The 22,558-nt window shown below is 40.4% G+C and overlaps 1 protein-coding gene across 3 annotated transcripts in view; it reads right to left on the minus strand.

Moving 5' to 3' along the window:
• The window catches only part of fhit (fragile histidine triad diadenosine triphosphatase), a 1,108,831-nt gene extending 1,089,995 nt beyond the window's left edge, over positions 1–18,836 (minus strand). For 2 of the 3 annotated variants that reach the window (XM_043708213.1, XM_043708212.1), the window contains exon 1: positions 18,795–18,835. The gene's annotated coding sequence lies outside the window, so the exon portion shown is untranslated. Of the gene's footprint in view, positions 1–18,794 lie in introns of all 3 variants that reach the window. The other variant, XM_043708211.1, reaches the window with a different exon arrangement.
• Between the last annotated feature and the right edge of the window lie 3,722 nt (positions 18,837–22,558).

Genomic DNA, 22,558 nt, shown 5'->3' on the forward strand with positions numbered 1-22,558 from the left:
GGGTGATGACGTGAGCTTGTATGAGGGGGCATAACTACAAATTGAGGGGTGATAGATTTAAGACAGATGTCAGAGGCAGGTTCTTTACTCAGAGAGTGGAAAGAGCATGGAATGCCTGACCTGCCAATGTAGTTAACTCAGCCACATTAGGGAGATTTAAACAATCTTGGATAAGCACATGGATGATGATGGGATTGTGCAGGGGGGGCGAGCTAAGAATAGTTCACAGGTCAGCGCAACATTGAGGGTCAAAGACCCTGTTCTGCGCTGCAATGTTCTATGTTCTACATGCATTTTTGGAATGCTAAACTTCTACCAAGTGTTAGGATGCTTGGCTGATATTTCTTCCATTATATGGTGAGAAGACTGATGTCATTGCTAGTCATCAAGATTCAATTATGGTTTAAATGGGAAGGAAATTATTATCTGAAGAGGAAACATGAGTACAAAGAAAGGATGGGGTATCTAGAGCAGGCATAGTCACAAGGAGATGAATGTACTCTTTATCTGATGTAACCATGATTCTTTGATTCCCTTTCTCTAACTAAATTATATCAGATCATATCGAAATGCAGCATCCCATTTGACCCTGAACTAAGTTTTTGACGCAATATGGAATTTGCGCTGGGGACACAAGACAGTAGCTTAAGCCTTCCCAATATTTAACTGCCAAAATGTTCATATGCTGGAAATGTGTTGCTGGAAAAGCGCAGCAGGTCAGGCAGCATCCAGGGAACAGGAGAATCGACGTTTTCATATGCCCAATAAGATATTTGGCAATTTGGCAAAAGTGAGTGAGTCAAGAGAAGTGATGGTGAGACAGAGCTGAGAGTCATTAACATACAGGTGAACAATAATGTAGTCCTTTCAGATAATGTCACTGAGGGACAGCAGATTTGAGAAACAGGAGACTGCTAAGGATAAATCCTTCAGTGTGTGGATTATATCTGCAATAAATGCTGTTGGTTGTGAATCTTATCAGATCGAATGGTTTGGATGGAGAGACAATTACAAGCAATGAGGACTTTGCAACAGCAACAGTATATAATGGATGGCAGTTATAGGAAAGGGGGAAAATCTCAGATACAATCACATAGATGGGTTAACTCCAGGAAAGGTGAGAGAGGTAGGCAACTAGTGCAGGAGCCTTCTGTGGCTATACCCATTTCAAACATGTATGTTGTTTTGGAAAATGCAGGGGGTGATGGATTCAGCCAAGTTTCTGGTATTGAGACTTGCTCTAATGCAATGAGGGGTACGTCGGGTTCAAAGAGATCAATTGTTTTAGGGGACTCTCTAGTCTGAGGTACAGACAGACATTTCTGTCACCAGCAGCAAGAAATCAGAATGGTGTGTTGCTTCCCTTGTGCCACGATCAAGGATGTCTCAGAGAGGGTGCAGAATGTTCTCAAGGGGGAGAGGGGCCAGCAAGAGGTCATTGTCCATATTGGAACCAACGACATAGGAAGGGAAAAGATTGAGATTCTGAAGGGAGATTAGAGAGAGTTAGGCAGGTATTTAAAAAGGAGGTCCTCAAGAGTAGTAATATCTGTATTTCTCCTGATGCTACGAGCTAGTGAGGGCAGGAATAGGAGGATAGAGCAGATGAATGCATGGCTGAGGAGTTGGTGTATGGGAGATGGATTCACATTTTTGGGCCATTGGAATCTCTTTTGGGGTAGAAGTGACCTGTACAAGAAGGACAGATTGCACCTAAATTGGAAGGGGACTAATATACTGGCAGGAAGAATTGCGAGAACTGCTGGGGAGGATTTAAACTAGTAAGGTGGGCGGGGGGGACCCAGAGAGATAGTGAGGAAAGAGATCAATCTGAGACTGGTACAGTTGAGAACAGAAGAGAGTCAAGCAGTCAGGGCAGGGGGATAAGGTACGACTAATAAATTAAACTGCATTTATTACAATGCAAGGGGCCTAACAGGAAAAGCAGATAAATTCAGGGCATAGTGAGGAACATGGGACTGGGATATCATAGCAATTACAGAAACATGGCTCAAGGATGGGTAGGCCTGGCAGCTTAATGTTCCAGGATACAAATGCTACAGGAAGGATAGAAAGGGAGGAAAGAGAGGAGGGGGAGTGGCATTTTTGATAAGGGATAGCATTACAGCTGTGCTGAGGGAGGATATTCCCAGAAATACATCCAGGGACGTTATTTGGGTAGAACTGAAAAATAAGAAAGGGATGATCATCTTATTGGGATTGTATTATAGGCCCTCCTAATAGTCAGAGGGAAATTGAGAAACAAACTTGTAAGGAGATCTCAGCTATCTGTAAGAATAATAGGGTGGTTATGGTAGAGGATTTTAACTTTCCAAACATAGACTGGGACTGCCAAAGTTTTAAAGGTTTAGACAGAGAGGAATTTGTTAAGTGCGTACAAGAAATTTTTCTGATTCAGTATGTGGATGTACCTACTAGAGAAAGTGCAAAACTAGACCTACTCTTTGGAAATAAGGCAGGGCAGGTGACTGAGGTATCAGTGGGGGAGCACTTTGGGGCCAGCGACCATAATTCTATTAGATTTAAAATAGTGATGGAAAAGGATAGACCAGATCTAAAAGTTGAAGTTCTAAATTGGAGAAAGGCCAATTTTGACGGTTTTAGGCAAGGACTTTCGAAAGCTGATTGTGGGCTGACGTTCGCAGGTAAAGGGATGGCTGGAAAATGGGAATCCTTCAGAAATAACATAATGAGAATCCAGAGAAAGTATATTCCTGTTAGGGTGAAAGGAAAAGCTGGTAAGTATAGGCAATGCGGGATGACAAAAGAAATTGAGGGTTTGGTTAAGAAAAAGAAGGAAGCGTAAGTCAGTTTTGACAGGATAGATTGAGTGAATCCTTAGAAGAGTATAAAGGCAGTAGGAATATATTTAAGAGGGAAATCAGGACGGCAAAAAAGGGGTCATGAAATAGCTTTGGCAAATAGAGTTAAGGAAAATCCAAAGGGTTTTTACAAATACATTAAGGACAAAAGGGTAACTGGGGAGAGAATAGGATCCCTCAAAGATCAGCAAGGCAGCCTTTGTGTGGAGCCGCAGAAAATGGGGGAGATACTAAACGAGTATTTTGCATCAGTATTTACTATGGAAAAGGATATGGAACTATAGAAAGTAGCGAAATAGATGGTGACACCTTGCAAAATGTCCATATTACAGGAGGAGGAAGTGCTGGATATCTTGAAACACATATCTTGGGGCAGCACGGTGGCACAGTGGTTAGAACTGCTGCCTCACAACGCCAGAGACCCGGTTCAATTCCCGCCTCAGGCAACTCACTGTATGGAGTTTGCACATTCTCCCAGTGTCTGCGTGGGTTTCCTCTGGGTGCTCCGGTTTCTTCCCACAGTCCAAAACAAATGTGCAGATTAGGGGAATTGGCCATGCTAAATTGCCCGTAGTGTTAGGTGAAGGGATAAATGTAGGGGAATGGGTCTGGGTGGGTTGCGCTTCGGCGGATCGGTGTGGACCTGTTGGGCCGAAGGGCCTGTTTCCACACTGAGTAATCTAAGTAATCTAAAATCTAAATCTAAACAAAGGTGAATAAATCCCCAGAACCTGATCAGGTGTACCCTGTGGGAAGCTAGAGAAGTGATTGCTGGGTCTCTTGCTGAGATATTTGTATCATCGCTAGTCACAGGTGAGGTGTCGGAAGACTGGAGGTTGGCTAACGTGGTGCCACTCTTTAAGAAGGGTAGTATGGACAAGCCAGGGAATAATAGACCAGTGAGCCTGACGTCGGTGGTCATTTACATAAATATTTGGATGCGTGCATAAGAGGTACAGTTAGTAAGTTTGCAGATGACACCGAAATTGGAGGTGTAGTGGACAGCGAAGAAGGTTACCGCAGATTACAACAGGATCTTGTTCAGACGGGCCAATGGGCCGTGAAGTGGCAGATGGAGTTTAATTCAGATAAATGCGAGGTGCTGCATTTTGTTATACACTTAATGGTAAGGTCCTAGAGAGTGTTGCTGAACAAAGAGACCTTGGAGTGCAGGTTAGCTCTTTGAAAGTGGAGTCGCAGGTAGATAGGATAGTGAAGAAGGAGGAGTTTGGTATGCTTTCTTTTATTGGCCAATGTATTGAGTACAGGCTTTGGGAGGTCATGTTGCAATTGTACAGGACATTGGTTAGGCCGCTGTTGGAATATTGCATGCAATTCTGGTCTTCCTATCAGAAAGATGTTGTGAAACTTGAAAGGGTTCAGAAAAGATTTACAAGCATGTTGCCAGGGTTGGAGGATTTGAGCTATGGGGAGAGGCTGAACAGGCTGGGGCTGTTTTCCCTGGAGCGTCAGAGGCAGAGGGGTGACCTTATAGAGGGCATAGGTTTAGGGTGAGAGGGGGAAAATAAAAAAGGGACCCAACTTTTCCAAGCAGAGGTATGTGTATGGAATGAGCTGCTGGAGGAAGTGATGGAGGTTGGTACAATTGCAACATGTAAAAGGCATTTGGATGGGTATGTGAATAGGAAGGGTTTGGAGGGATGTGGGCCAGGTGCTGGCAGGTGGGACTAGATTGGGTTGGGATACCTGGTCAGCATGGCCGAGTTAGCCCGAAGGGTCCGTTTCCATGCTGTACATCTCTATGACTCTATGACACCAGAGGTAGGACAGAAATGAAAGAGAAGCTATATCAGATGACAACTTAGTTAACTCGATAAACACGGAATAAGGCAAAGACAGTTCTATCAAGCTGAACAGCAGCTGCTTTTTTAAGAAGGATAGTTCATTCCACTTCCAATGGTTGCAGATTGTTCAGCAAAGATGAGTAGGGATAATCTTGGTTGAATACGAGACAATAACTGTATTTAAACAGAGTCCAAGACCATGCTTTTGAGGAAAGCTTTACTTCAGTTAACCACATTTGAAAGAACCTATTCCCCACCAAAGATACTTTCTATTTAACCTGCTCAAGGATGTCATTCCAGACCTCTCGAACAAGTGGTTATCTTCTTGGTTTAGTCCATTTGGTTTAGGAAGGCACACAATGCTGACAGGGAGGGAGTTCCAGGATTTTGTCCTGGTGACAATGCAAGAATGGTGATTAAATTTTCCAAGTAAGGATGGTGAGTGAATTGGGGGACAGCAGACTTGCTGGTGGTAGTGTTCCCATGCATCTGCTGCCCTTGTCCTTTGACATTCCAAAGGCTGTAGCTTTAGAAGCTGTTGTCTCCGGAGCTTTGGTGAAATTCTGCAATGTATCTTCTAAATAGTACCCACTGTTGCTGTTGAATATCAGTGGTGGAGGGAATAAATGTGTTGCCAGTCAAGCATGTGGTTTCTTTTCTGGATGGTGTCAAGCTTCTGGAGTGTTGTTGGAGTTGTCCTCATCCAGGCAAGTGGGGAGAATTCCATCACACGCCTTAATTGTGCCTGGCAGGCTTTCAGGAGTCAGAAGGTGAGTTACTTGCTGCAGGACTCCTAGCCACTGATCTGCTCTTATCACCACTGTATTTTGTGGCGAGTCCAGTTCAGTTTCTGCTCAATAATAAGTTCAGGATATTCACAATAGGGAACACATCGATGATATTGAAACTGAATGTCAAAAGGCAACTGTTAGATTCTCTCTTTTTGGAGATGTTCATTTTTGGCATTTGAGAGGTGTGAATGTAGATTGTTATATCAGTTCAAATCTGGATATTTTCTGCATCTTGCTGCATATGAGCACAGACTATTTCAGTATCTGAAGAGTCACAAATGATGTTGAACTGTGCAACCATCAGCAAACATTCCCATATCCGATAAGATTGAGGAATTTTCATTGGTAAAGCATCTGAAGATGGCTGAACCTAAAACATTACTCTGAGGAACTCCTAGAGAGATGTCCTAGAGCTTGGAATACTGACCTCCATCATCTTTCTTGGTGCAAGCTATGACTCCAAACAGCAGACAGCATTGATTCAAGCCCTTGTGAGGGCTCTTTGATGTCGCACTTAGTCAAATGCAGTCTTTATGCCAAGGGCAATTATTTTCACCTCACCTTGGGAATTCAGCTCTTTTATCCATTTTTGAACTAAGGCTCAAATGAGGTCAGGAGCTGAGTGGCCCTTGCAGAATCCGAAGAACTTTTACCAATGATTTTAAGGGCTTTTGGATACAATTTGTTTCTTAAACACTCAACCTAAGCACACAGTTTCTTTCCTCCAGTGTGCCAACCAAAATTCTGCTATACCCAACTTAGGGTCCAACAAACTTTTCCAGGATATTTTGATTTACTTTCAAACTTCAACCATATTTTCTCCAAATTCTTAGATTTCCTTTCAGGTTCCACTTCCCTGTCAATTTGCATTCCTTCATTTTTATTTACATTTTTAAATACATCTTGTCTTTACTTAACTCAAACAATCTGTTAAATAATTTAAGAATCCAATAAATACTGATACTTCCTTCCTGTCTTTAGTTTACATTTTCTCACCCCCTCAACTGTGCTGATTCTATTCACAAGCTTGTTTGCAATGTAACACATTTATAAAACCAATTATTTGTGCTCTTTTTTTCAAATGGTGACTGATTTGTTCTTCATCTTTCAGCTTTTTCTGTGTTATTTTCAATATTCTGGCATTTATTTAAAAATAAATTGTGGGCTTACTAATTAAAATTGTGAATTCAGTACAGTTTTACAGGCTATATTGTACTGTGGGCCTCATTTTCCAAGATTGACATTAAGGCTGCTTTAACATCAGACAGAGTTGTCAGATTCAAAGAACATACATTATTTCCACTAGACCAGGTAAAATTGATACAAATTACAATGAGAAAGAACACCAGTAACCCAACCCTTAGAAATAATAGCTGAAAATGTGTTGCTGGAAAAGCGCAGCAGGTCAGGCAGCATCCAGGGAACAGGAGAATCGACGTTTTGGGCATAAGCCCTTCTTCAGGGCTTATGCTCGAAACGTCGATTCTCCTGTTCCCTGGATGCTGCCTGACCTGCTGCGCTTTTCCAGCAACACATTTTCAGCTCTGATCTCCAGCATCTGCAGACCTCACTTTCTCCTTACAAATAATAACAGAGTTTAAGTATTGTCTAAGGGGAAAAATATCATATTGTAGAATTCAAAATGTACCAACATTTTATTAAGTAAAATAAAATCTATGATCTTATTTAGATTCAAGAGATACAGGTCATGAGCATGTGATTCTATTCTGCTCCAGACGAGGGAGCAAGAGGCTCCTTTGAAAGATAACCTTGGTTTGCAAACTCGGTGATTTTTGAGCTGACAGCCCAGATTTTCTGCAAAACTGATGGTGTGCTGTTATATATCCGAAAATGCTCCAGCAATTTCAGCTGGGGGATATATTGTGACTAAAATCCAAATATTCAAAAATTTCAGAGAATTCTACCACACTGGTGTTAAAATCCGCATCTTGCATTTGATGCATATTGAAATGCATTAAATCACGTGAAGTTGCTTGTTTATGCACTAAAGAACTAAATTCAACGTAGAAAGTTAAGCTTTGTCCATTCTACCATAAATACCCTTTTAACAATTCGATACATGCACTTACTATTGTCAACAAATTGACAATAAAAATTAACAATTATAAATGTGGACACTCATTCCTCCATAGTTTAATTATTATTGGAATTGCTAAAATATAAAGCTTAAATATAATTTTCATTTGTCCTGTCTTTTGTTCGCTCTTAATCCAGTTTTAATTCTATTTTTCTTAACGTTAATTGACATTGAATTCACCCACTCTAATTTACATTTCCTTCTCAGTCTTTAAACTGCTCATTTAACAATTCTTCAATCTGAATGGTTGGTTTCACCGTTCACTCAGATCACAAATGTCTTGTTTCTCTCACTGTCAAGTTATTAGCTTGCATAGTCAGCAATTTGATCCACAAAAAAATCTAAACGTGGAAGGGCAAATTGACCTGACAACAGAAGGACTGCTACAGAAAAATTTGTCTGACATTCAATCTTGTGCTCAAGAGTCTGATGGCAATGAACCACAGAAGCATGGTGAAGAGGTGTTTTCCCTCATGTCCAGGAAGATGCAAACACAATGAATATTAGAAGAATAAATCTCTCCAAGAAAGTCTCTTTGCTTATCATTAAATCCACCAGTTTAAACTTTATTCCAACTATAATGGTACACTGTGGCATAGTGTGTGCTGTCTTCAAGATACACTGCAACAACAGTGGTGACCTCTGACAGCATCTTCCAACCTTTCAACATCTGCCAATTAAAAACACAAGGGGAGAAGGCACATGGGAACACCACTACGTCTTACTTCCTTCCAAGTCCCATGCCATCCTGATTTCGCATAAAAAACAATGTTCCTTCAGGAATACTATGACCATTTGGAGCTGTGATTCAAAATATGACAATGGAAGTTCAGAACTCAGTTATGCAACTGAGAACCCACAGGCCCAGGTCAACAGAGCAAAATGTTTTGTTTGAACACAGACAGTTTTTACAAAAATACTTTCAAGGGGAAGGACTTTGAATACCTTGTTCAACAGTTACATAAGACATTTTTGACAATGGCTTTTAGCAGCCTTCTTGAAAATTTAAATGAACCAACGCACTATTTAAATATATTTATGTCTACCTTTAACAATTTTAGAAGAGACACCTAAGTTCTAACCAAAGGTGTTCCAGTGCCATATCAAAAAAGGTACTGCAACTTTCCAAAGGATTCCATTCTTACCGGGTCTAATCTGCATACGCTGCGTTCCTGCATCTGGAGAACAAAACTCAGACATGGACTGGAAACCACTGCTGCCTTCTGTGGGAAGTTACTCTGTGAACAATGTGTGGAAAGTGGAACTCTCTTCCAATCCCCATTCTTTATCCCTGTTGAAATGTTTGGAGCCACATTTGAGAATGGGACTTCTGGACCTCAGCTTCTATCATGATTTTCACAATCTTCCATTATAATGAAAATTCCAGTTATTCTATTAATCACATCCCTGCATGATCAACTATAATGCAGGCTGGTGCAAGAAAGAGTCACTGTACAGGCATTCCACAATGAAAGCTAAAAAGTTCCAAAAACATCTTGGTCAATATCAGCTCAAATAAAATTAAAATAAGGTATCAAAAAAAATCCTGCGCTTACAGCAGTCTTAATTCTGGATAAAGCAAGCAAAAGACAACAAAAAGCATTTAAGGAATTAATTACTCCATTGTCTTTATACAAACCTTCAAACAGTCTCTGCCACACAGGGAACAAATTCCTTACTAAGAAGTTTAGTATTAAACACACTCTTTATATCAATATATCTCTTTTCCTAACTTATTTTGTGAAGGTAATTTATTGTTAGGTGAAGTAGGGTCTCAAGTTTGATTGTTGAATCATATAATCCCAGTGAGGCAGCAGTGTAGAGATGTGTTTCACAGAATCATATAATCCCTACAGTGTAGAAGCAGGCCATTCGACCCATCAAGTCTACACTGACCCTCCAAAAAACATTCCGATCCCCTCCACCCTATCCCTATAACCCTGCATTTCCCATGGCTAATTCACCTAGCCTGCTCATCCCTAGACACAACAGCCAATTCGGCATGGCCAATCCACCTAATCTGCACATCTTTGGACTGTGGGAGGAAACCAGAGCACCTGGAGGAAACGCAAGCAGACATGGGGAGAATGTGCAAACTCTACACAAACAAACAGTCACCTGAGGCTAGAATGCTGCTGTATGGTTGCAATGCTAACTACTTAGCCACCGTGATGCCCCCGGTGTGGTGTGCTGGGCTGGAGAAATAGAAAAACATCGCTCAGACATCCCATCACTGATCACTTTTGAGAAACTATTTCTGAAAAATGTGGCTGTATGCTAAAGGCAGAATTGAGCACTATTGCAGCACTATTGCAACATTACTGCTGATAAAATAAAAAAGCAGTCATTTCTAAGCCAGGGTAGTCCAGCATTGTTTCTGTCCAGGCACATTTAAAATTTCATCATAGCAGCTGAAACAATCCACAACATTCTAAAATAACCAAAAACAATCCACAAGAGTTTTTGTTTAAAGTCAATTTGTCCCATCACTATAAAAAAGTAATTCAGGACCTGGATTGGATGCACGTCTTTGCCAAAAACTAATCATTTCTTCCTTGAGCTATGACCTACTGATTTGCTTCGTTTTGCTAAAATCCATCTATTATTTTGTCAGATTTAACAAATGAACCAACAGGGGCAAAACATTACATGGAGGCAATCAGTAAACAAAAAATAGAACTGAGTTGCTGAAACTCATCCGTGCTTGTTCACACTGAATAAAATGTTTAGATTAAATTAGATTAGATTCCCTACAGTGTGGAAACAGGCCCTTTGGTCCAAAAAGTCCATATCGACACTCCAAAGAGTAACCCACTCAGACCCATTCCCCTCCCCTATACTTATCTCTGACTAATGCACTTAACGTTATGGATAATTTAGCACGGCCAATTCACCTGACCTGCATATCTTTGGATTGTAGGAGAAAACTGGAGCACCCTGAGGAAATCCACGCAGACACAGGGAGAACGTGCAAACTCCACACCGACAGTCACCTGAGGTGGGAAATGAACCTCAGGTCCCTGGCGCTGTGAGGCAGCAGTACGAACCACTGAGCCACCGTGTATGATTAGTTTGACTAAGATGTTCACCAGCAGTTCTCAATTTGGGAATTACATATTTTGGGATACAGCAATGGAACCCAGAAGAAACATCCCATCTACATTTGCTTAATGACTATTTAAGACAATTAATGAACTTGTGGTCAACTCGTCAAGGGGACAGATGTGTATTTTCTTTCCAACAGCCAGGTTTGACATGCTGTCAGGACAACAGAGGAGGCAGTAACATCATGGAAAGTAATGTGCAAAGGCATGACAGAGGCAAAAAAAAAATTGAGAGAAGAATGTAGTATGTCCCTTACTGTGTTGGCAACACAATGATGCAGAATTCCCAGCTGCAGCTAATTACCAAAACACATTGAATAAATAGGATTTGATTCCAGCCAAAATAAACACACAAAATTCTGGCAACGTGCTGGAAACAGCATCTGAGAAAGAAATTGACAGGCTAACATCCACAGTGCATATCCCTTTAAGGCCACAATTTCCTATCTCTCCTTCTTTTCCTTAATTTTTAATTTTCTTAAGAACATTTAGAAGATTTCTCAGTCTTAAAGTTGTGCTATTAAGCCTTTGCTACTGTTAATCTTTTTTTGGGAAACGTTTGTAAATCTCCTGATTAATTGTCACTCTAAGCTTTTTAGTACAAATGTTCCCCCATTTCATTTTTACGTTGCCACACATGTTTCTACATTTAGTTGACAGAAGTATCCTTTGTATCTTTGCACTTTTCATAATGTTTCTTTTATGGAGATTGGAGAGATGGGCATGTCAGGTAGTATCTACAATCCAATGCTAATTAAATAATAATTAAAGAGGAAATGGCATCAAGTTTCTCCAAGTTTGGTCCAACTGGAACTGAGCTTTGCTCGACCAAAGACAAACTCCAGGGCAGCAAGACAGGAAGGTTCTAGATTCTTACCTTTCGCAGTATAATCTTCACAAATGCACTTCAGTGCCTTGCCAACTTTCCATTCACCAGAGTTTCACCAGCATCATATGCAAACACACAAGTCGACCTTGGTTCAATAATACAGACAATGAGCAAAACTAACGTCATTTACAAAATAGCGTGCAAGGACTGTAACAAACACTACATTGGACAAACAGGCAGAAAACTAGCCACCAGGATGCATGAACACCAACTAGCCACAAAAAGACATGACCCTCTCTCACTAGTATCTTCACATACGGATGAGGAAGGACACCACTTCGACTGGGACAATACAACTATCCTAGGACAAGCCAAACAAAGACACGCACGAGAATTCCTCGAAGCATGGCATTCCAACCGAAACTCTATCAACAAACACATCGAGTTCGACACCACCTACCACCCCCTGAGAAAAAGAACAGGAAGTGACTTCACCACAGGAAATGACATCACCACTCTAAAGAAACCCAAACATATAAATAGAAAGCAGGAATTTTTAGCATTGCTTTGCATGAGGTCTACTGAAGATGTTACCGAGTAAGGTAACGAAACATCTGGAAATGAACCTTTCAGCTCGGTGAGCAAACCTACATCCAAAACCTCAACCTGAGCTACAAATCTTCTCAAAACTTGGTTCAATAACTTTTCAAGTTCATTGGCTTGGGGTTTATTGCTGCCAAACATCCAAATGACCAACATAGAAATATTAATGACGTAGTGGCCACTGCTGATGGCCACTCCAATGAGGTTTTTGCCTCTGTGGCAGAGGATGAGATGCAGATAGGATGCTTGCTCTTGACTGCTAGGCCTGAAATATGCTAGACAGCCACCCTCATCATGATGCACTGCGCTGTCACTGTCGAGCAGACTCTGTCACAAAATTAGACAATAAGGTTGAGTCTGGCATGCATCCTCTGCATGTCAATGCACTGTTTCTGTATCTACAGAATGATGCTCCACATAGCTTTCACTGAGATTGGGAAACAGATGAGTTCAAGCTCTTTTTCAACAGATGAGTTCAAGTGCATAAAGTACAGTAGTATTATGGCAGCATGAGGTGACTCCACTGTCCATTCTCATGATTTTACATTGCCTCAGAGAATACTGGCATTTAAGCACATAATCTCCAGGGACAATTATTGGTTTTATTGTTCTGAGGCTCTGCACCTCCAGCTTGCCCAGCAGGCCAAGTCTGTCCTCCATCCTCAGCACTGGCCACAGCTAACTCTGTCTCCCCTGAGTCCTTCAGCTCCAAAGTATCATATCCTTCAGCCTGTGTACTGGCCAAGCAGGTTTAAGTGCTCCCATTAGGGAAAGACATGTTCTAAGGCGTCTTCCTCCTTCAAGACCTTGGGAGGTTGCTCTCTGGACTCCAGTCCCTATGTAGTTGACTGATTGCAAGATATTAGAAAGAGTATAAGAGTATGACAGTAAATAGATATTTCTTCTGCTGAAAATAATAACACAACCTAACCCCTGAAGTCCAGGTTTCATTCTTGCAAACCTGGAGTGTACTCCCTCCAATTCCTAAGTATGTGCTCAGATCTGCTCATATTAGTTCAAGAGGGGTCTAACAAGGTTGTGTAACTGCAGCATTGCTTCTGCATCCTTGTATACCAGCCCTCTCGATATAAAGTTGGGAACTCCTAATATTTGCTTTTATAATTAATTTGAAATCAGAGATTTTATCCTCTCAAACTTCTAGAGTTATTTTTATTAATCATCTTCTATCTTAATTGTCTTCCAAGGATAAAATTTGTACACGGAGCTTATGGCATTGCCCATTTGTTGAAAAGCTGAGTCTGAAACTTCCTGAACAGCTCTGAAAGCCACAGTGGAGTTTATGATCATCCTCAATTGTCTGAAGTTGTGGCATCTACTCCTCTGCAGGTTCCTTCCTTCCAGGTGTAGATGACCAATAAGGGAGCAATTCTCTCACTCCGGCAACACCACCCAAAACAGTCATCAGTGCTGGAATGCAATTGGTTTCCAAGCAGGAACATCTCAAGGGGCCAGATTCAATGGTAAGTCGGGTGGCTATACTGAGACCAGTAAGAGAGCTCCTGCAGAAGAGGGTAGATGGGCAAATTGGAAGGTCAATAGGGTAAGTTCAAGGAAAGTTGATTTTTCTTGCCAGGGCAGGTAACTTTCCATTGAGCACTAGGTGCCTAATCAAGTTGAAGGCCTGCTCCACCAAAACTCATAGCAGTCATGCCACCTGGTGCAGGCGCACCCTTCAAATATGAAATACCAGTGATGAGAGAGGACAATCTTAAGTGGTTAGTACCCCGCCCCTGGTAAAATATTGGAGATGGGGATGCAGGGGAATGTAGGTAACAGACAAAATATGCCCCCAGCACACCCCCAGATTTTAAATCTCCACTACTTCCCTAATACACTCAGCCGATCAGGTAAACATTTCAGCCTGTGACTTTTCAGATCTCTTGCTGTATTGTCATGCTTGTCGGCTTCCATGGTAAATCAAGGTAAATATAATTCTTCCAATTTACTGTAATTGATTGAGAGTTTAGATTGTGTGTCTCCTAGTACTTCTATCCTTATCTTAAATTTTATTTGTTATAAATTCAGAGGACATTATATTTCATTTTAAACTCCTTGATAATCTGTTTTGGCAATTCCACTTTGCTTTTGCTTTTCTCATTTTTTAATGAATTCTGTCCAAATTTCTTTAAATTCAGTTTTGTCATAATTTCCTTAATGGTGTAAACCATTTTAGTTTCAACTTTCACTGTTCTCTCATTGATCCATGATGTATCATTATTAGCCACTACAAGACATTGCTGAATTTGTCACTCTCTTACTTCTGAGTCACAAATCCCATTCCAATGCATGAGCACAAAAAATACAGACTGCCACTGCAGTGCAGTAGTAAGGATTACTGCTATTTGCCGTCTGTTGGACAAGTCATTATAAGGCTCCATCTGCCTGTCTGCGTGGATCCAAAGGTTTCTATGATACTGATCTGAAAAAGCGCATCGCAGCTAGCTCTGGTGTTCTGGCCAATATTTATTCCTCAATCAACAAAAGCAGACTAACTAGTCATTATCACATTGCAATTTGGTGGAGTTTGCTGTATACCAATTAACAATTGTGTTTTCTTGTGACTGTATTTCAAAAGTACAAAGTTAAAAATCACACAACACCAGGTTATAGTCCAACAGGTTTATTTGAAATCACTAACTTTCAAAGCGCTGCTTTTTCGTCAGATGGTTGTGAAACAGGACCACAAGACACAGAATTTATAGCAAAAGACTACAGGGATACAATGATACATTGAACAAACCTAGATTAAGTCTTTCGTCTTTTAGAATGGATTTGCTGGTTTTGATTCTTTAATATGTAAATCCCAGAACTTCTTTTAAATCACATTCTCAAGATAATTTAAGGTTTCATAACAAAAGGTCAAAAGGTGACATCTCAGCTCAGACAAAGCCTTAAAAGATGTGAATCAGGCCAATCTTGAATCAGACTGGTTCTAGTTCCAAAGTGGAATTTACAAATATTATATGGATTCACTGCCTGCATTGACTGCTTGCAGTTTCTGCATTTTTCAAAATAGAATGTATCTGCAAATATAAATTCACCTCATAAACTTATGTGTGTGCGCATGCAGGAGAGAGGGACAGAGTGAGTGTGTGCATTTGAGTGTGAGTACATGCCAGAGACTGTGTGTTTGTGTGTGCGCAAACTTGGTAAAGTGTGTGTGTTATGGAGCATAAGCCTATGAGAGGGTGTGTGCATGGGTGTGAGTGTGCAAGTTATGTGTGTGTGCGTATGAGAGAGGGTCTGCATATGTATATGTGAGTGAGAGAGAGATAGTGTACCCTGTATAGTGCAGTCGGGTCACCTGTAGCGTGACATGAACACAAGCATATACACACACACACTCTTACATACTGTCACACTCATGCTGAACCCCTCTCATACACAAGCTCTCTCATACGCACACACATACACTTCCCACACTCACATCCATGCACACACCCTCTTGTGGGCTTATACTCCATCACACTCACACACACACTTTACCATGTTTGCACACAGGCAAACACACTCTCTGTCACGTGCACTCACATTCACATGCACACACTCACTCTGTACCTCTCGCCTGCACGCGCATACACATAAAAGTTTATGGGGTGAATTTGTATTTGCAGAATTATATTAGCAAGTACATTCTATTGTGCTCAAAAAATGCAGTACCTGCAAGCAGTCAATGCAGGCAGTGAATCCATATAATATTTGTAACTTCCACTTAGGAAATAGAACCAGTCTGACTCAAGATTGGCCTGACTCACACCTTTAAGGCCTTATCTGAGCTGAGATGTCACTTTTTGATATGAAACCTTAAATTATCTTGAGAATGTGACTTAGAAGTAGTTCTGGGATTTACATATTAAAGAACCAAACCCAGAAAATCCATTCTAAAAGATGAAAGACTTAACAATCTAGGTTTGTTTAATGTATCATAGTATCACTGTAGTCTTTTGCTATAAATTCTGTGTCTTATGGCCCTGCTTCACAATCATCTGACAAAGAAGCAGCGCTTCAAAACCTACTGCTTCCAAATAAACCTGTTGGTATATAACCTGGTGTTGTGTGATTTTTAACTTTGTCTACCGCAGTCCAACACCAGTTCCTCCACATCATGACTTCAAAGTTCTTAATTGGCTGGAAAGTATTTTGATGTCTGATGGCTGTGAAAAGCTCGAAAAAGATGCAAATCCTCATACGTTGAAAAAAACAGAGTACATTTCTGTAGAATTCTATGAATGACTGTCTTAACTACTTTGTATTGCTGCTCAATCCTTTTAACTGTCAAAGGATAGGGTTAAGAATAATCCCTTAGGTGAGGTAGCCATGGTTAACATTACCTATAGAAACTCTACACCAGCAGGAGAGTTAAAAATGGAACTGGAAATGTAAATAAATACTCACCTCTGTGCATATGCCAATTTTTAAGGAAAACACCATTGTAACCTTACAAGGATTACATCTGAAGTTGAAATGAAACTCAGCTTAAAAAATAAAAATACAAGGGCATAAATTTTTTACCTCAATTTTGGTACTGCCATCAATTTTGCATTGAAAATGAGATATTTCAGAAATTTACGCCAAGAATTCTTGTGACCAATTTCTTTGGTGGAATGTTATCAAACCTGGAAAATTAAACATTTTTTCAAAAATATATGCTAAATTTATTTCATCTAGTTTTATCTTGTGAGATAGTACAAAATCAACTCATCAGTACCAAAATTGAAAGGTTTTGGTATTATATCACTACTATTAGGACTTATTTTTCCAAGCATTTTCAAAGTTTACAGAAAACAATCCCATTGGAACTGAACATTAAAATTCAAGTCAACATCAGGAAACAGCCATGTAACATTTCAGTTTTATAATTGATAATCTAATAAAAATAAATGGTGCATTATTGTTGTGTTCTTTATTGTCAGGCTATAAATTAGATGAAATCGGCTGGCAGCTATAGCGTTTTGGAAATTTATTCAACTAACAAGTACTATAAAGTTATGGCTTCAATGATTGCTCTCCTTGTCATTTCATTTCAAGGTTCCTTTTGCATCCAAGTTTCCAAGTTCAGTAGGAAAGAGAAAATAATAGCACATAACCAATTTAGCTATTTTTCCACTAATTATGAAAACAGTTGGTAGTAAGAAGATTGAAAGTCATGAAAAACATTGCTTTACCTACTAACTTATTAAGACTGATATGCACCATATAGTAATATAAATAAGTTTAAACTGAACAATGTAATTCCAAATTACTACAACTATAGGAAAATTTAGTAATCAAACTTGTAAAGGTAGTGGTAATTTATGTTTTTCTTTCTTCACTCATAGGATGTTGATTTGTTACTCATCCATAACTAGCCTGGAACTGAGTGGTATGCCATTTCAGAGGGTAATTAATAGTCACAGTGCTATTAATCACATGTAAGCCATCCATCTAAAGATAGCAATTTTTTTTCCTAAAGGACTTCAACAAAGCAGATAGGTTTTTAAAACAATCGATAATAGTTTCATGATCATCATCACTGAGGCTAACTTTCAATGCCAGATTTACTACCTGAATTCAAATTGTATCAATTACCATGGTGGAAGTTGAATCCATATCTCCAGAGCAGGAGCTTGGGTCACTGGATTACGAGTCCAGTGAAATGTAAATGTTATTGCTCATGTTACCAGAATTCCAGATGAATGCTGTAGATGCAAAAGTTTAAAGACATCCACCGTAGGTGAAGAAATTTAAATGCAGTTAACAAAATTACTGTATTGTTGTAGAAACTTGTCTAAGTTCACTCCGATCAATACTTGGCCTGTCATATAAAAGATTCGCAATCCATGGCCATTCAATTGTGCCAAACTGGTCCAGAAAGGTTGCACAAGAATAAAACCAGATGGACCAATGTCAACTTATTCACCAAAAATAATAAAAACTCACCCAGTTCAACTAATCCTGCAAAGTCCACCTTGCTAATATCAGGGAACATGCCTACATTAGGACAGCCCACCCATAAACTTGACAAACCTGACATTCTTTCTTACAGAATTGTATTATGCAGCCAATGTCCCCAACTTTTCCATCACTGTTCCTGCATATCTTCTGTTCCATCACCAGGACAAAGGCGGCACAGTACTATAGAGTCAGGAGGGAATAGCTCTGGAAGTCATTGATATTGGCTCTAGACTCAATGAAATCTCACTGCATCAGGTAACATATTGGCAAGGAAACCTCTTGCTGATTACCATCAACTATTCTCTCTCATGTTCAACATCACTTACCATAAGCACTAAAGAAAGAAAGGGCACAGAACATACTCTCATTCGACTTTAATGCCAATAGCAGGATGATGCAGATATTGAAATAACCTAGCAAGCTGATAAATGCAAGAGGAATGAATAACAAATGCTGTCTTGCTATGAAAAAGATAAGGGAAAAAAAATCTTTCTCTCTACTCCTATCAAACCAAGAGATCAAGCCTGGTATATAAGGGATGCAGATAATGCCTACCAGGAACAACAAGAAAATCCAAATCAAGAGGTGCCCACATTGTTACGCTACAACACAGAACTCCACACGTGCAAGGAACTAGAAGAAACATTTTATATTTGGACAGAGCTAAGTATACCCATAGAAAATTAATTGGATTAAAATTTTGCAGTCCAAACACATCAAGTCATGAATGATAATTAAACAACAGAAGTTTCACAAATATCCCCACCTTAATGATGGTGGATCCGAACATATTTGAGCAAAACACATGTTTGAACCCATATCTTGAGACAGAAGTCCAGAGTGCTGAAGAAAGCAGCGTTATTTAGCCCTGACAATAGCTAAGCTGTTGTACAAACAAACTGTGCTCCAGACCAAGCAAAGTGCCTTGTTAAGCGTTTTCAGTCAGCTGAAACACTCATCTATTCAACTGCGTGGAAAATGGCCCAGCCACATCCCATGGACAAAAAGCAGAATAAATCGAAATACTGCCCCATCAGTACATTGTCAATCATGAGCAAAACTAATGCACAGGGTCATTGATAGTGCTTTCAAGTGGCACTTACTCAGCAAAAGCCTGCCAAATGAAGCTCAGTTTGGGTACTGTCAGGGAAACACTGATACAGACCTCATTGTTAAATTGATTCAAATATGAACAAAGTAATGAATTCCAGAAATAAGGTGAGAGTGACTGCTCTTGACATCATGGCAGCATACCACCAAGTGTGGCATCAAGGAGCTCCAGCATAACTGAAGTCAATGGGAATCAAACAGAAATTCTTCACAGTTTAGAGTCATAGCTGGCACAAAGGAAGATCTTAGTATTTGTTCAATGCCAATTATCTTCGGACATTCCCACAGGACATCCTCAGTGTATGTTTTAGCACCCATCATTTTCAGCTACTTATAGAGTCATAGCGTACTTCATCCATTATCTTTCCTCCAACTTAAGTTCAGAAGGAGGGACATTTGCTGTTGTTTCCATTGTGTTCAGTATCATTTGCAACCCATCACATACTGAAGTAGTCCATGTCAACAAGCAGAAAAATATGGACAGTATTCAGATCTGGGCTGTTAATTGGCAATTAACATTCAGCTTAATATATGTCAAACAATGACCAACTCCAACAGGATAGAATCTAACCATGCGCAAATCTTCAAACAAAGGCTTCAAAAAAGAACTGGATAAATATCTTAACAGAAGAAGCTTGCAGAACAGGAGGTGTAGTCCAGGATGGGAGGAGGTGTGGACTACATCTCCTCCCATCCTGCCCCCTGTAAAAACGCCATCCCATTCTCCCAATTCCTTCGTCTCCGCCGCATCCGCTCCCAGGAGGACCAGTTCAAAATACGTACAACACAGATGGCCTCCTTCTTCAAGGACCGCAATTTCCCCCCCGACGTGGTCGACGGTGCCCCCCACCGCATCTCCTCCACTTCCCGCTCCTCCCCCCTTGAGCCCCGCCCCTCCAACCGCCACCAGGACAGAACCCCACTGGTCCCCACCTACCACCCCACCAATCTCCATGTACAGCGCATCATCCGCCGTCACTTCCGCCACCTCCAAACAGACCCAGCACCAAGGATATATTTCCCTCCCCTCCCCTATCAGCTGTCCGTAGAGACCACTCCCTCCGCGACTCCCTTGTCAGATCCACACACCCCACCGACCCAACCTCCACTCCCGGCACCTTCCCTTGCAACCGCAGGAGGTGCAACACTTGCGCCCACACCTCCCCCCTCACTTCTCTCCAAGGCCCCAAAGGAAACTTCCATATCCGCCACAGATTCACCTGCACCTCCACCCACATCACCACAGGGTGGTTGGGTTGGTTGTCTCAGCCTGCTCCTGCCCAACCGAACTCATCTCGGCATACCTCGACACGGTCCTGTCCCCATTAGTCCGGCACCGCCTTCCTGACCTGCAGTCTTTTTCTTGACCTCTCCGCCTCCATCCTACTCCGACCTATCACCCTCACCTTGACCTCTTTCCACCTATCACATTTCCAACGCCCCTCCTCCAAGTCCCTCCTCCCTACCTTTTATCTTCTCCTGCTGAACACTCTCTGCTCATTCCTGAAGAAGGGCCTGTGCCCGAAACGTCGAATCTCCTGTTCCCTGGATGCTGCCTGACCTGCTGTGCTGCTCCAGCAATAAAGTTTGAACAATGGAGAAAGGGCAGGCGAGTGAGACTAAAGCATTGGGCCAGCACACCTGCACACAACAGGCAAAAATAGCCTCCTTCCATACTGTAACCATTCTAAAGTTCTATAAAATTCAGTGGGATTACCATCACTGAATCCTCCGACAACAATATCCTCCAGGTTGCCATTGACTTGAAATTTTACTGATTGAACATATAAATATGTGGCTAAAACAGCAAGTTACAAGTTGGAAATTCTGCAGCAAGTATCATCTTCTGACTTCCTCAAGTCTGTAATCCAGAATGCACCAACCAGGATTGTGATGGATTATTCTCCATTTGCTTGGCTGACTGCAGCTCCAACATCGCTCAAGAAGTTTGATGTTATCCAGGTCAAAGCAAACTGTTTGGTCAGGACCTGGTGCACCATTTAAGCATTCACTCCCTTTACCACTACCACACATTGGCAGCAATATCATCTACAAGATACACAGCAGCAGCTTGGTGAGACTAATTAAAAGGCACCTTCTAAACATTCCTCCTCCATCCCTTAGAAGAATAAGGATGGTAGGCACAAAGGAGTACCACAATAGAAACAATTGCCAACTTTGAATTATGTCACCATTTGTTCACATTATTTGGACACTAGCATTGTGAGTGCACCTGCACCACATAAACTGTATTGTTTCAAGACGTTAGCCACTACCACCTTCTGAAGGGCAAAATGGAAATCAGTCCTGAATGCTGGCCTTGTCAACAATGCTCAAATCCCATGGATAAATAACATCTCTTTTTGCTGCAAGCAGTAACTGACAGTAATGTAGCATGTCCTGTTGTGTTAATATTTAATTGGAAAAGATTATGCATCAGATGATAAACTTTACATAAAAGGAATTTACAATGTCAAGCATCAGATATTATCTCATTAAATTTCTATTTTCATCACAATTTTCACTAATAATGTATTTAAACACTTAAAACTATGTGAATGTATTTGAGAAACTACCTTAATGAGGAAGAATGGTAAAATTGATATTTATCATTGTGTCATTTGAACTAACAGTTTCTGTACTAAAAACTCTGAATTAATCATTTTTCTTGTTTAAGAGTCTTTCTGATATTCCTGATTAATAGCATAATTTGTGCTGCTGCAATATAAATAGGTGACAAGATGATACAATCTTGACATGATGCATTAATATCATCTCTCACCACTGATCTGACCCTTTGTTAGGCATTTAGATCTATTAGTGTCAACAATGGCTTTTTAATTTTTAACATTTTTGATTATCTAACTGATCTGGTTAACAACAGTAGTCACCTTATTTGTTACATTGACTGAATGAACCACTATCACATTTCCACTATACTGACATGTTATTTTCATCATTCTGAAATGATATTGTATTTTCAGCACATTCTGCAATTTAAGTTAGCCACCAAGTGAGAACTTTGTAACTACTGCATTTGCTCTGACCTCATTACAAAAGACCCTGTTACAACATAATTCATCTCAATTATTTATTCATTTGCTTAAATCTTGAAAAAATTCCCTAAGCAGACATATTTTATGAGCTTGGTCTGCTCCATGGCAAGTTTATTGATTTGAGAGCATGGCACCTGTAATTGTTGTAGTCAAAGTCAAATGGTGGTGACTTTTAAAATCAAAATACTAATTATTCTGATAATATCAATAGTAAATATAATCAAAACTAAGATACAATTAAGACGATTACTTCTTGTATTTATCCAAATTATTCGTTGAAGGTGTCATCAACAGTCCTATCAAGCAGCAGCTGCTTAACAAGAACTTACCCAGTGACACTCAATTTGGGTTTCTTCACAGCCTT

The sequence above is a fragment of the Chiloscyllium plagiosum genome, chromosome 18, assembly GCF_004010195.1.
Source record: "Chiloscyllium plagiosum isolate BGI_BamShark_2017 chromosome 18, ASM401019v2, whole genome shotgun sequence".
Taxonomy (NCBI): domain Eukaryota; kingdom Metazoa; phylum Chordata; class Chondrichthyes; order Orectolobiformes; family Hemiscylliidae; genus Chiloscyllium; species Chiloscyllium plagiosum.